Here is a 13,688-nt window from a genome sequence, read left to right as displayed (position 1 = left end):
TAGCCTGGGTAAACATTAAAATGTTAGCTTCATTAGAGCTACCATTTCATCCTGAGAATTTCTGAAAAAATTACCTATTCCTTGAAAGTTGCCTGTAGGCCCCCTCTCTCACTTCCTTTATTGAATTCGTTTCTGAAAGTCTTTGAAAGTTCACTTCCTGCATGATTGCTTCCCTGCCTGAGGGAGAGGTAGTGAACTTGACTTTCTTATCTAAAAGCATGCCTCTGTCCCCTACCCCCTCCAAAGTCACTGCAGAACTAACCAGTTGGTGGGGGTGGCACCCACAAGTTGCTTAGAGGAAGGTTTTATTTTCTGCCCCAACAAAATATTGCCTTTTGTTACATGAATGCAATAAAAACAAAGCTATGGCTTCAATCTCACAATTTAGAGGATTTAATGTCTTTGAACATTAAATTTTTGAACATTGAATTTTTTTTTTCGTATTTCTTAGGTATAAAATCTTTTCCTGAGAAACAGGCAAGGAAAAGGATGTCTCTTTTCATTCTTCCCCCTTACCGCACCCACCTCTTGCTTGTTGTTGTTTAGTCGCTAAATCGTTTCCCATTCTTTGTGACCCCATGGAGTATAGTCTGCCAGGCTCCTCTGTCCATGGGATTCCCCAGGCAAGAATACTGGAGTGGGTTGCCATTTTTTTTCTCCACACCTCTTGCTTATGCTCCTTTTTCCTTTGTTCTTTCCTTTTTGCTTTTGCTTCCTCTTAACATTTGATTTGCACATTTTACTGGCCAATGGTGACTGAAGAATGAAGACAGTGAGGAAAAAAATAGAGGGAGAAGGAAAACCACTTTGCTCTAGTGTCATTTTTACAAGAATCACACCTACTGACTTAATAGACACCACCAAGTGCCACATCATTAATTCTTTGCTGAATTCATTCATTCATTCAACAAATATACAGTTATATGTGTGGCACTATACTAGGCACTTTTCTCATTCTACAAAAACAAGCTGGGGATCTAGGCATTATGTTTGGTTCTTCTGCTATAGAAACTTAAGAAAACTACCACTAGAATTTGATATCTTCTTTCTTCCCACTTTGCAAGACATGTGACTTCATGTATTTTTGTTAGTGTCTTCTCTTCTCCCTGAAGTGTAGGAAAAAGAGCCAAGGTTTAGGATCCAAGCAAAACTGGGTTCAACTCCCCATTATCTGTGTAAAAGTACACAAACTTACACAATTTTGAGATTTCATCTGTTAATGGAGGGTAACTACAATTAGAGCAAAGAGATGTGGTGATTCAATGAGATTCGAAAGTATGTAATTTTTTAATAAGTGCCTGATACAAGGAGACTTCCTTTCATTATACAGTTGTTTATCTTACTTTATAAGCCCTTTGAAGATAGTTTATAAATTCATTAATCTGAATTGCAGTAGTATTAATAATCGATAGAAAAAGTAAACACATAATGCTAGCAGAGCAAGCAAATGTGTAACCCGAACACCTTTAAGTAAAGCCATTTATTGATTTTCCAACAGGGTACCTCACAGGCAGGCCATGTAGTTTCAAGGGCAATCCATTTGCTGTTGTGCTTAGCTGGGGAAATTTTGCAATGAAAATTCAGAAATACAGGTATTTCTGAGGCACTTTGCTCTCTCATGGAGGGAATTTCTTCTTTTCCTGCCTAAACGACAACTTAGAGTGATATATTTACATATTACTATCTGAGGGGTGGAATTGTGGAAAACCTGGGAAGTTGCAAGATGGCAGAATTGGCTTGTGTGTGACCATGGGCCACGAGCAAGTTACATGGCTTTTCTCCACTTGAAACTTTTGAGCTGTAAAATTGGCCTAACGTTTGTGCACGAATTAAGCACATGTGTACTTAAAACATCTGTCACATAATTGACAATCAGTGTCATTTCCTCCCCTCTCAGATCCACCTGACCGATTACAGAGAAATCGTCCGGACAAACAACACCTGTTGAGCGTTCCAGGCCCCATTCCAGGCGTTTCTCACCGTTTGCCTCATTTAATTCTTGCAACAAACTGAGCGTTTGACACGCTGAGTTAATGAGGCTTCAGCAGTAGGCCCTCACTTCCAAGAGTCCCTCGCGAGGTCTTGCATCTAACAGAACACTCTTCCTCTCCTCTCTCTGTTTTAAGTTTCAGGCCCCACAAAGTCTGAATTCGCCCTGGATGGGGACCGTTTTCCTAATTTTGCAAAGGCAGGTAAAGTAAACTGCCTAATAAGTGTTCGTGCGCCCTCAGTCGTGTGTGACTCTTTGTCGCCCCATGGACTGCAGCCCTGCAGGCTCCTCTATCCATGGGATTTCCCAGGCAGGAATCCTGAAGTGGATTGGATTGTAATTTCCAACTTCAGGGGAATCTTCTCAACCTAGGGATCCAACCTGCATTGGCAGACGGGTTCTTCACCACTGAGCCAAAGGGCATTCAGTTTTACAAAGAGGGGTGAAGTAAGTTGTCTAAGATAACACACTTTTAAGCAGTGGAGCAAGAGTTGAACCGGAGTGGCCTGACCCAAGAGCGCGAGCTCTTAGCCACTGAAGGTGGTAACAATGGTGTCACTGGGAGAGGAGCAGCGTGGCCAAGGCCCCGGGCGGAAAACCAGGGCCCGCGTCCCCCGGTGCGGCTACGCGGGGCAGGCCGGGGTCGGAGGGGATCACCCCGCTGAGGCTCCCCTCCCCTTCTTCCCCTTCCTCTTTTCTGCGCCGCCGAGCCGGAGACGCGCCGCTCGCCCTGCGGCCGCCGGGCCCGGCCCGGCCCGCTTCCCCCCAAGCTGCCGGCGCCAGGCCGCGGGGTCCGGCTCGAGAACTTTGCAGGGAAGAGAAACTTGGCAGCCAGTCGGGAAGACAAGAAAGTGAGGCGCGGGGCGGGGGAGCGGCGCTCAGGTGGGCGCGCGGGGCGGCAGGTGCCCGGCGCGGGGTGCAGGCCTCCCCGAGGAGGCGGCTCCCACGTGCCCTGGTGCTCCGGGCCGTCTTCCTTTTCGCCTCTAGCCCGCGGCTCCTCGCTCGTGCGCGGGGCCGGGCGGGCGACGTTGACCGCAGAGCCGATGGCGCTGCCACCTCCAGCCCGGCCCGCCGTCCCCCCGCGGGGGGACGTTTTGGCGGGATCCAAGTTCAGGGTGCGCGGGGGCTGGGGGGCGGTGGGTGCGGCAGGTCTGCATTACCGCAGGGGAATCATTTCTGAACCACCCCAAACGTGAGAACCTCAAGTTCAAGCGTAGCCCTTCCCCCGAGAGACCGAGCAAGAAAATGACCGAGTGAAGGCGAGGGAAGTCCCCACAGACTTCGGGAGAAAAGGGACCGGCGGCCGTGGCACCCCCCGGGACCCTCGGCGACGCACGGAGCGGAATGATGGAGGGCGGGGTCCTTGTTGGGTGGCGGGCCGGACACGCTGCCCGTGGCGACAGGGGCCATAGGGTTTGCAGGTGCGCAACTGAATTGTTGGTATCAGCGACTGGCGCCGGACTTGTGTGTGTGTGTGTGTGTTGGGGGCGACGAGGAGGGCGGGGTACGAAAGGAAAACGACCCCCGGTGCTCGTTTCGTTTACCAACTGTGAGGAGGTCCACAGGAGCCCCTTGTACTACTGAGAAAAACGAGTCAAGTGATAACTGTGGCAGCTACTTCATTGGGATTGCGCGTCTGTTTGGCCACTTCGATGGAAAGAACTAACGCCGAAGTGTTCAGGGAGTACATACTGACCCAAGATTTACGTTGTCTGCTGCGGGGCTGCCTAACCGCAGGTGCTTCTCCTAAGCACCTGGAGAGTTTTTCAAATTTTATCCCTGTTGGGCCCACTGCAGAGGTCTTGAATCGCTAGTGATGAAGCTGAAGTCCTGACCTGAGCATTTTTTGTAAAAGTTTCCCCGGGGGGATTTTGCTGAGGGTGCCTGCTTAGGAATCAGGAGGTAGAAGAACTGGACTCTACCGTGCGGTGGGTTGAAATTTTAGGCGCAGTGTTTCTTCGTCTGTATAGTGGCCTCTAATAATTTATTCTAAAGATAAGTTAGTATAAGATGTGTGGGAGTGTGTTGAAAAGGGAGAAGTCAGAATAATACGAAATTCTGGTGCAGTGGGAACTAAAGATGCATGCCCTTTTCCACAAGTGATGTGCAGACTGAGAGGGGAGTGGAAGAATCACAAATGGCTATACCTGGAGAGGAAAGGAGGGGTTTTGTTTTTAGGTAATCAGACAGTCTAACAGAGTTGGTGTAAATTGTAATTCAAAATCAGTACCATCTGGATGAAAGCAAGCAAGCTCCAGCTTGCTCCATCTGTAAAGGATGGTTTGAAAAACACACCACGTATCTTGCCTCTTCTCCAAACCCAAAGACGTTAGATTATTTTCATTTAGGCAAATCAAGAGTCAGTAATCACCAATGTGTCCAATCTTGTGATAACCCCTACTGGCCAAGGCTGCGTGTTTTTCTACTGCATGTGAGTTTCTGTTCCATTATTCAACAAATTTGTGTTGAGGACCTTCATGCTCAAAATACAAAGATGAGTAAAATGCTGTTTTTTTTGTCCTAGCTGTCTGTCTAGTGGAGCTGACTGATAAAAACAGGCCACAATATAACCTGGTTATGATGATAATACAGGTATAGACTGAGCAAAGTGTCCTGTGGCCCATAGGAAAGAGAAGCTCCCTCAGCCTTGGCTAAGAGGCAACACTGAAATTGGTAAACAGCCCCCTTCTGCCAAAGCTTGAGAATTTAGGATTCTGTGTAGAGTCAAATCTGTGTTCTTATTTTTCAATCTGATGAAATTCTCGTGTAGTCATATGCTGACAGTCTAAAGCAGAAATGACTTTTGGTTTCATGATGACTCTTAAAAATTTACTAGGCTTTCTGTTTTACCTTTGTAAAAGTCTCAACTATGTCTAAAGTTAATTCAAGAAAGAGGTGGTTAAACGAAAAGAAAAAATGTAAATGTGTCCTACATTCTTACTGATTATTTAGTTCCAGTTACGTATTCAGATAAGGTCTTTTAATTACATGCACTTTTAAAGGGTATGCTTTTTTTTTTTTTTTTTTTAGTGATTCTCATTGTGTTAATTAGGAAAGCTTAAAAATTATAGAATAGAGGGGCCCAAAAGCAAACCTACAAGGAAAAGGAAAAGCTGGAAGGAGGAGGAGAAAGGAGTTTGACAAAATTGGAAGAAGGAGACAGGAGTAAGCACTTACTGGGTAAAGAGTCCAAAAGAAATGGGTGAATCACACAGGGCTGCCAGCTTCTTTGGGGATCTGCTGTCTTAGACATTTTGTTTATAGACCCTTAGTTTTCAATGTTATTTCAAAAACAGAGGGAGGCAGTCTAATGTGGTAAAGTACAGGCTAAAGAGCCTCGAGTTTGAATAATGTATTAGGTAGTGACCTTGGGCAAGGGCCTTAACTGGCTGTGTCTGCTCATTTGTAGAATGAAGATGTTAATATGAGCTCCAAGAAGCTTGTGAGGATTAACAGCTATGATGCTGTTAATCTGGACACCTGGCTGTGATAAAGCCTTGATCAGGAGTGGCCTCTGCTCTTGTTTCTCTCACCTAACGGGAGCCTAGTGAAAGCACTGAGAAACTGGGCAGATAGCTTCATTCACCTTTCCAGTTGAAGACGCTGAAATTGAGAGAGGCTGACTTGCTAAAAGCATATAAGCTAATGGGTAGATGAGCTGAAGTGAGAAGCTGTGTCATTTGCAATTTAGTCCTGGGCCTTCATTCCTGCTCCACGTTGGTGCTGATTTCGATAATGGCTAAGATTGATGCTCCCTGGAGTTTAAAGGGGTAGAGACTGGAATCATTTCAGCTGTCCATGCACACTGTCACCCAGTGACTTTCCTGTGATTGTTGATTTCTATTGTTGATTATGTTTTTCTTCAGCGTTTGTCAGCAGGAGCCCACTCCTGCATGGTGGTAAGGGGAGACAGTGGAAAGGCCATAAGGAAGTCACACATGGAAGAGCTTTCAAAGGGGGAACCCCTCTTTCCAACTTCCAGTAATATGTTGTAATATTACTAGAAAAAAATCAGCTTATTGTTCAGTGACTTAACTGCTTTCATCTGCAACTGGGGGTTCTCGTGCAGAAATAATATTTCCTATCATATCCCCTTTCACATACATGTCTGGTCCCTGAAGACATGGGGAGAAGGGATGCTAGCTCTGTACAGAAAGTTCATACCTGTGGGTCAGATTTTAATTAGAATGTTAATTGGTAATTTGCAGTGGTAAGGAATCTGCCTGCCAATACAGAAGATACAGGAGACAACAGGTTCAATCTCTGGGTAGGGAAGATCCTCTGGAGGAGGAAATGGCAACCCACTCTAGTATTCTTGCCTGGAAAATTCCATGGACAGAGGCATCTGGAGGGCTACAGTCCATGGGGTTGCAAAGAGTTGGACACGACTGAGCACACACACAATGGAAAAAGTATGACCAAGAATATATTATACCAGGATCCAGAAAAGTATAAAGGAAGAATGTTTTTGAGAATAGCCCCTCATTGTTGGTTCAGTTTTTCTTATAAAGAAGCGGACTTAATCTTCATAGATGACCTTTCCACTTTCAGGTACAGATGGCCCCCAACTTCATATCTTTCAATTCAGCATTGTTAACCTTCTCAATTGAGCAATTTAAAATATATGTGCCCAGGATATTGTTGGATGCTTACAGGTGATCCTAGAAGGTAGAAAGTCAACATTTAGCCTGGGGTGCAATTAATATAAATGTGAAGTAGGTGTGGTCGGTCTCTTGAAGAGATCAGAAAGCTCTCAGGGTTTGAGAAATCTTCCTGGGGAGGGAAAGGAGACATGTCCTTGTTGTAGGGTGTGAATGGCCTTTCAAATCCCCTTCACCTGGGAAATGCAGGAACAGTGGGTGGGACTGAGGATACAGAGATGAAAGAGGAAAGGTACAAATACCTGACCCCCCAGAGGCTGACCCCCCAGAACCACCCCAGGTTTCCCAAAAGGCGCTTACTTGCTGGGCAGCCTTCAGGACAGAAGAACATTAGTGGCAAAGCAAAGCTTCCTCTGCCAGGCCTCTGGAAATTCACAAAGCATGAGAGATGATTTCTTGAGTGGCTATGATAGACAGGAACTATTTGTTGAAAAGTGTAGTCGCTCAGTCTTGTCTGACTCTTTGCGACCCCATGGACTGTAGCCTGCCAGGCTCTTCATTCCATGGAATTCTCCAGGCAAGAATATTGAAGTGGGTTGCCATTTCCTTCTCCAAGGGATCTTCCTGACCCAGGGATTGAACCTGAGTCTTGTGCGTTGCGAGTAGATTCTGTACTGTCTGAGCCACTAGGGCCGACCCATTTGTTGAATACATTTGGTAAATGTATCAAAAATGCCTGGAAAAGTTAGGGCTTCCCTGGTGGCTCAGACAGTAAAGCGTCTGCCTGCAATGCGGGAGACCTGGGTTCTATCCCTGGGTCAGGAAGATCCCCTGGAGAAGGAAATGGCAACCCACTCCGGTACTCTTGCCTGGAAAGTTCCATGGACTGAGGAGACTGGTAGGCTATAGTCCATGGGGTCACAAAGAGTCGGACACGACTGAGCTTTCTCAGAATTAAGGTTAGGGATACTGGAGGCAAAGAGTAATTGGCCAAGATGGCGATAGTCGGGCTGTACCGCCCATAGCCTCTTGCTCTTGCCCCACGTTTTGTAAATACATGGTTATGTAACAGCTGAGATCATCTGTAGCACTGCGTATGTGCAATGCTCTGTATAAGCACCACCTGAAAAGCTCTAATAGGCGAGTAGTCCAGTTGAGTAGAGTTCAGTAGCCTTGAGTTGGGCTGCATTATGACTATATCTGCTGGGTCAACCACCAGAGAACACATTGTGAACAGTGAGATGGAGCAAGACAGATATGAATGCATGCATGCTAAGTCGCTTCAGTCATGTATGACTCGTGACCTCATGGACTGTAGCCCACCAGGCTCCTCTGTCCATGGGATTCTCCAGGCAAGTATACTGGAGTGGGTTGCCATGCCCTCCTCCAGGGAATCTTCCTGACCCAGGGACTGAACCCACTCTCTTTTGTGTCCTGATTTGGCAGGTTGGTTCTTTACAACTAATGCCACCTGGGAAGCCCAGGGATGTGAATAGTTTTATCAAAATATTCATATACACTATTCTCCTCTATTATCAGGAATGGGTTTAAAAATCAGGAAGTCACAGGGTCTCTGGAAAAGGGGATGGGGAGGGAAAGTATCAGAAAAGAACTTTGATTGGGACCTTTATCTTTAGACACAAAGGCCCTTGAGTCTTGTCTTGGACACACCTTAGCAGGACCTGTGGGCTTGAGTTGCACTAAGTTAATCATGAGAATCTTAACACATCCCATTTTCAGATTATTAAGTTGTATCTGAAAGATGAAAATGCCTAGCAAGTCCGATTACTTTTTTCCTGCCAGATTTAGGCATTTTCATCACGGCAGGGGATACCAATTAAAGGCTAGAGGGCTGCTTGTTGAGAAAAGAGAACAAAAGAGTTGACTGATTCAGTGCCAGGGTCACAGAGCCATTGAAGCCTCTGATATGCCCTTCACTTGTCCATGAACGGGGACTTCCTTGCTGGCAGGCTCATCAGCCCACTTCCCCCTTGCACGTGGTAGAGATGCCTCTCTTGATGAAATGCTCTTCAAGTTTCCTAGACTCTCAGATATCACCACCGGCCTTTGCTTGTATGTATTAACCACTTGTCAGATGTTTATGATTTTGATTTATCTAGTTATGATCATCTCTCCAAAACTGGAGATCATTTCTCTTCGGAGAAAGTCTAGTACTTTTGATACTATTTTGGCAGCTACACCAGTTTTAGCTCCAATAGAGGTGTGTGAATATGGAGTCACTCTTCTCTGAGATAATCAAGTATTGGCTTGGCCTCAGCTTGGATCAACATCTGGCTGAAGGTACAACTGCAATAATAATAGGTTCCTTCAGGCATCAGTTTGTGTGAGTCCATGAACCTGCGGACTTTGAGCTGAATGAAGAGAGAAGATACATGTAGAGGTGAGAGGAATGGAGGGGAAATGTGGGGAGGGAAAGGGATGTGACGGTATTTGGCAAACACCTGCTCCCCCCACCAAAAAACCCTTTATCCCAGGGACACTATTATCTAGCCTGGGGTTTTGGGGAGAGGGGCTAAAAGCATGAGCTGATGAAGCTAATTTTTGTGGGGGTTTTTTGGGAGGAGGACCAAAGGGCAAATAGTATCTTCAGCAGCTTGAAGGTTTGGAATTTTGGGGGTTTGTTAAGAGGTGGCACCTGGGTCAGGAAAGGGTACAGTTCTCTGGGTAGCATACCTGAGGATCTGGTATTGGGGTGTGCCCTCCTCCTGCCATGGATGAGATAGACCTTGGCCAGGGATACAGGTGGGCTGCATCTGTGATAAGGGGGAAAAATTGTTTTTTAATATGCATATTATCCCATAGAGAACAAGGTATTAGGTTGGTGAAAAAGTAATTGCAGTTTGAGACTGTGAATTTTAAATTATTATAAATAGGCTCAGATACATCTTTATGAATCAAAAAATAGGAACCATTACAATCAACACATTTTTGCCAATGAGAAATAAGTTTCTTTATTCCTGTAGTATAAAAATCCATGCTTCAGGATTCAACCAACTCTTGGAAAGCATTTTCTGCCTCCTGCTGGTTGTGGAAGCATTTTTCCTGCAAAAAGTTGTCAAGATGCTTGAAGAAGTGGTAGCTGGTTGGCGAGAGGTTGGGTGAATATGGCAGATGAGGCAAAACTTCGTAGCCCAATATATTCAACTTCTGAAGTGTTGTTTGTGTGTCTTGTGGTCAGGCATTGCCATGGAGAAGAATTGGGCTCTTTCTGTTGATCAGAGATGGCTGCAAGTGTTGCAGTTTTTGGTGCATCTCATCAATTTGCTGAGCCTGCTTCTCATATTATGGTTTCGCCAGGATTCAGAAAGCTGTAGTAGATCATTCGGGCAGCAGACCACCAGACAGTGACCATGACCGTTTTTTGGTGCAAGTTTGGCTTTGGAGCTTCTTCTTGGTCCAGCTACTGAGCTGGTTAATGCTGGTTGTCGTATTATATCCACTTGTCGTCACATGTCACAATCCGATGGAGAAATGGTTCCTTGTTGTTGTGTAAAATAAGAGAAGATGACACTTTAAAATGATTTTTTTGATTTGTGGTCAGCTCATGAGGCAACCCGGAGAAGGCAATGGCACCTCACTCCAGTACTCTTGCCTGGAAAACCCCATGGATGGAGGAGCCTGGTAGGCTGCAGTCCATGAGGTCACTAAGAGTCGGACACGACTAAGCGACTTCACTTTCAGTTTTCACTTTCATGCATTGGAGAAGGAAATGGCAACCCACTCCAGTGTTCTTGCCTGGAGAATCCAAGGGACGGGGGAGCCTGGTGGGCTGCTGTCTATGGGATCACACAGAGTCGGACATGACTGAAGCAACTTAGCAGCAGCAGCAGCATGAGGCACCCACTTATCAAACTTTTTCACCTTTCAATTTTGTTTCAAATGCTGAATGACCACAGAATGGTTGATGCTGAGTTCTTTGGCAACTTCTCGTGTAGTTATTTGTCGTTGTCGGTTTCTGATGGCTAGCCACTACGCTCCTCGTCTTCAAGGCTCTCGTCTCCTTTGCAAAACTTCGTGAACCACCACTGTACTGTACATTCGTTAGCCAAAAGTGTTGATGTTGTGAGTTGTCTCTACTGCTTTATGACCCATTTTGAACTTGAATAAGAAAATCACTTGAGTTTGCTTTTTGTAGAACATTTCCCTAGTCTAAAATAAATATAAAATAAATAATAAGTAATATCATTAGCAAAAGAACATGTGAGAAATGTGCATTAAAATGATGAATAGCAATCACTTTTATTTAAGAATGTATTCCAATGTCAAACAGCAAAGTTCAGCAATGCAAAACCTTAATTACCTTTGTACTAATGTAATGTTTATAAATAGTTCATTAATGTTTGGGGAAAAGAGCATGAAGTTTTCAGCTACCAGGTAAATAGAACATTTTCCATTCTTATCAATTTACAGTGTTTTTACACACGTCATTTACCCTGTCTTATATAGGTGTTGACATTGCTTAATGAAGGTGAATGGGTTAAAAGATGGTGGTGGTTCTCAAACTGGTTCTCTGAATTCTAGATTGTTCAAGAGAGCTCAAAGGTGGGTGTGGATCAGGAGAAGAGATGAGGGAAAAGGAAAACAAATAGTCTTTTACCATGTTGCTTCTTTGACTTCAAATTCTGTTGAATTTTTATGTGTTTGCTGCGCTTTTGATATATTGTTATGAAAAAGAGTTATCTGCTTTCTAACATAAGAGTGCCAGTGTTATGTGAACTTTCAAAGGTTAAATTTTAGCCTTTGAAATTATAGGGCCGCCCCATATTTGGAATGTGAATATTTTGAGTCAAGACATTGGCTGGGTAATTGTGAGGATCAGATTCTCTCTCCTAGGCCTGATTATCCTTAATAATAGAACTGTACATTTAGTTTTCCTAGAGCCACTTAAAATTTATCTGACAATTGTGGCCCCCAATCTGGAGGTGTGTGCATCCACATTTCTGATTTTTGTGTCTCCTCGAGACTTTGCTAGGGGTGAATGTGAAGGGCAGGGCTCTGGACAGAGTGGAGACAGACCAGCAGGGATAGGCGGGGCGCTAATGGAAGAGACTGTGGAATCCACCTTGGAGTGGAAAAGAAAGAATTGTAGGCTTGGGGGCAGCTGGGGGTCCTAAGATAGAGGCACCCAGGATGCTAAGAAGCCAGACTTGGAAACAAAGGCAATGTGTTTAAATCATTAAACAACAACAACAACAACAACAACAAAAAAAAACCCACCCTCATCTACATAAGACAATTCCTCACATTAGTGAATGCCGAGGCAGCACAGGTTTTCTACAGCAAGAGACGGTGGGTTGCGGTTCTGGTCTGTTTGTGTTCTTGGCTTTGTGACCTTTGAGTCTGCTTCCTTATATGTAAAATGAAAGTGTTAAACTAAGCTCTTACCAAGCTTCCTTCTCTGCTGAACAACCTGTGCTTTAGGGCAAGTGTGTTTTCATGAATATCTATTGATGTGCCTCTCAGTGCACGTTTCTCAAATTTCGTGTTTTCATGTAAACACAAATTAGATATTTCTTTTTCAGTCTATGTGGTACCACCATCTGTTCAGGATGTTTTTCAATTGAAAGGTCCATCTTTTTGAGGTTTGACAAGATTTGGGTGGAATCTTTCATTATGAAAGATGAAACATGTATTTGGGACATCTTTCATGTTGAAAAATCCCTGGGTTTAATATATTTTTCCCATGTTTCATTTGGATTCTAATCTCTGTTAGATATAAAATGGCACTAAAACAAAATTAAATGTCTTTAAAGTTTGCATTATCAGTCATCTATTATTTAAATACTATATTTCATTCACAAGTTAAGTTTGCCAGAAATATTTTGTAAAGAAAGTAGCTCTAGTGTATCTCATGAATAAAGAAGCTTGAAGAGCATACACCAAACTTAATCATGGCTACCTCTAGGGACTGAACTATAAGAAGGGTCAGTAAATTTGTAATTTCTACTTTAGGTACTTTTGTATTGTTTAATGAACACATTAATTTTCATAATTTCATGCATATTATTATGGAATGAGCCTTTATGATTATAAAGTATCTTTATTGGATTTATAGATATAATCACCATTTGACATACGTAATTTAAGACTTAAAGTAAAACTAATATCATTTTGTTAGATCATGTAGAGAAATGATGGATTTAGAAGTTGATGGTGTTCTTTTGGTGTGTAGTTGGACAGGGTTCATGTGTTAGACAATGTAAGCAAATACTTTTCTCTAGCCCTTTCAAGACCTGAGCCTAGAGATGAAAAATAAGTTTCATCCTTGATTGTGGCTAGAGAGATGTGTTGAGAGGTCATACCTTAGTTCCAGTAATTAGCCTGACATAGGTCCTAGAGGATGAAGAAAATGGCTAATCACTTTCCATTTATTTGCTGTCCCTGAAATCTGGACTTTTAGATGGTAAGTTATGAAGGTAAATATTTTTTGTCCAGATCTCTTAATCTACTGTATGATGTGTGTGCTCATTTGTATCCTACTCTTTGTGACCCCATGGACTGTAGCCTACCAGGCTCCCCTGTCCATGGAATTTTCCAGACAGGAATACTACAGTGGGTTGCCATTTCCTACTCCAATAATACATGTGTATGTTAGTCGGTCAGTTGTGTCTGACTCTTTGTGACCCCATGGACTGTAACCTGCTGGGCTTCTCTGTGTATGGAGTTCTCCAGGCAAGAACACTGGAGTGGATTGCCATTCCCTTCGCCAGGGTATCTTTCCAACCCAGGGATCAAACCTGGATCTCCTGCATTGCAGGCATATTCCTTACCATCTGAGCCACCAGGAAAGATTATACTTAATCAGATAATATTTTATTTTTTTATATAGTTAGTGGCAACCCACTCCAGTACTCTTGCCTGGAGAATCCCATGGAGGGAGGAGCCTGGTAGGCTACAGTCCATGGGGTCACAAAGAGTCGAACACGACTGAGTGACTTCACTTTCACTTTTCACTTTCATATAGTTAGTGGGTAGTTTCATGATAAGTCATGTTAAGATTGCAAGGACTGGAATCTTTTGTATCCCTCATAGAAGCTGGCATGATACTATACTTGAAAGAACTGAGGAATTAATGA

At 43.9% G+C, this 13,688-nt stretch overlaps 1 protein-coding gene across 4 annotated transcripts in view; it reads left to right on the top strand.

Moving 5' to 3' along the window:
* The first annotated feature begins 2,019 nt into the window (after positions 1 to 2,019).
* Positions 2,020 to 13,688, top strand: part of PLAGL1 (PLAG1 like zinc finger 1) — a 96,267-nt gene continuing 84,598 nt past the window's right edge. For all 4 annotated transcript variants that reach the window (XM_060419772.1, XM_060419771.1, XM_060419774.1 and 1 more), the window contains exon 1: positions 2,020 to 2,841. The gene's annotated coding sequence lies outside the window, so the exon portion shown is untranslated. The remainder of the gene's footprint in view (positions 2,842 to 13,688) is intronic.

Source organism: Ovis aries, chromosome 8 (genome assembly GCF_016772045.2).
Source record: "Ovis aries strain OAR_USU_Benz2616 breed Rambouillet chromosome 8, ARS-UI_Ramb_v3.0, whole genome shotgun sequence".
Classification (NCBI taxonomy): domain Eukaryota; kingdom Metazoa; phylum Chordata; class Mammalia; order Artiodactyla; family Bovidae; genus Ovis; species Ovis aries.
Note: the sequence above shows the minus strand (reverse complement) of the source record. Positions and strands in the feature narration are given on the sequence as shown.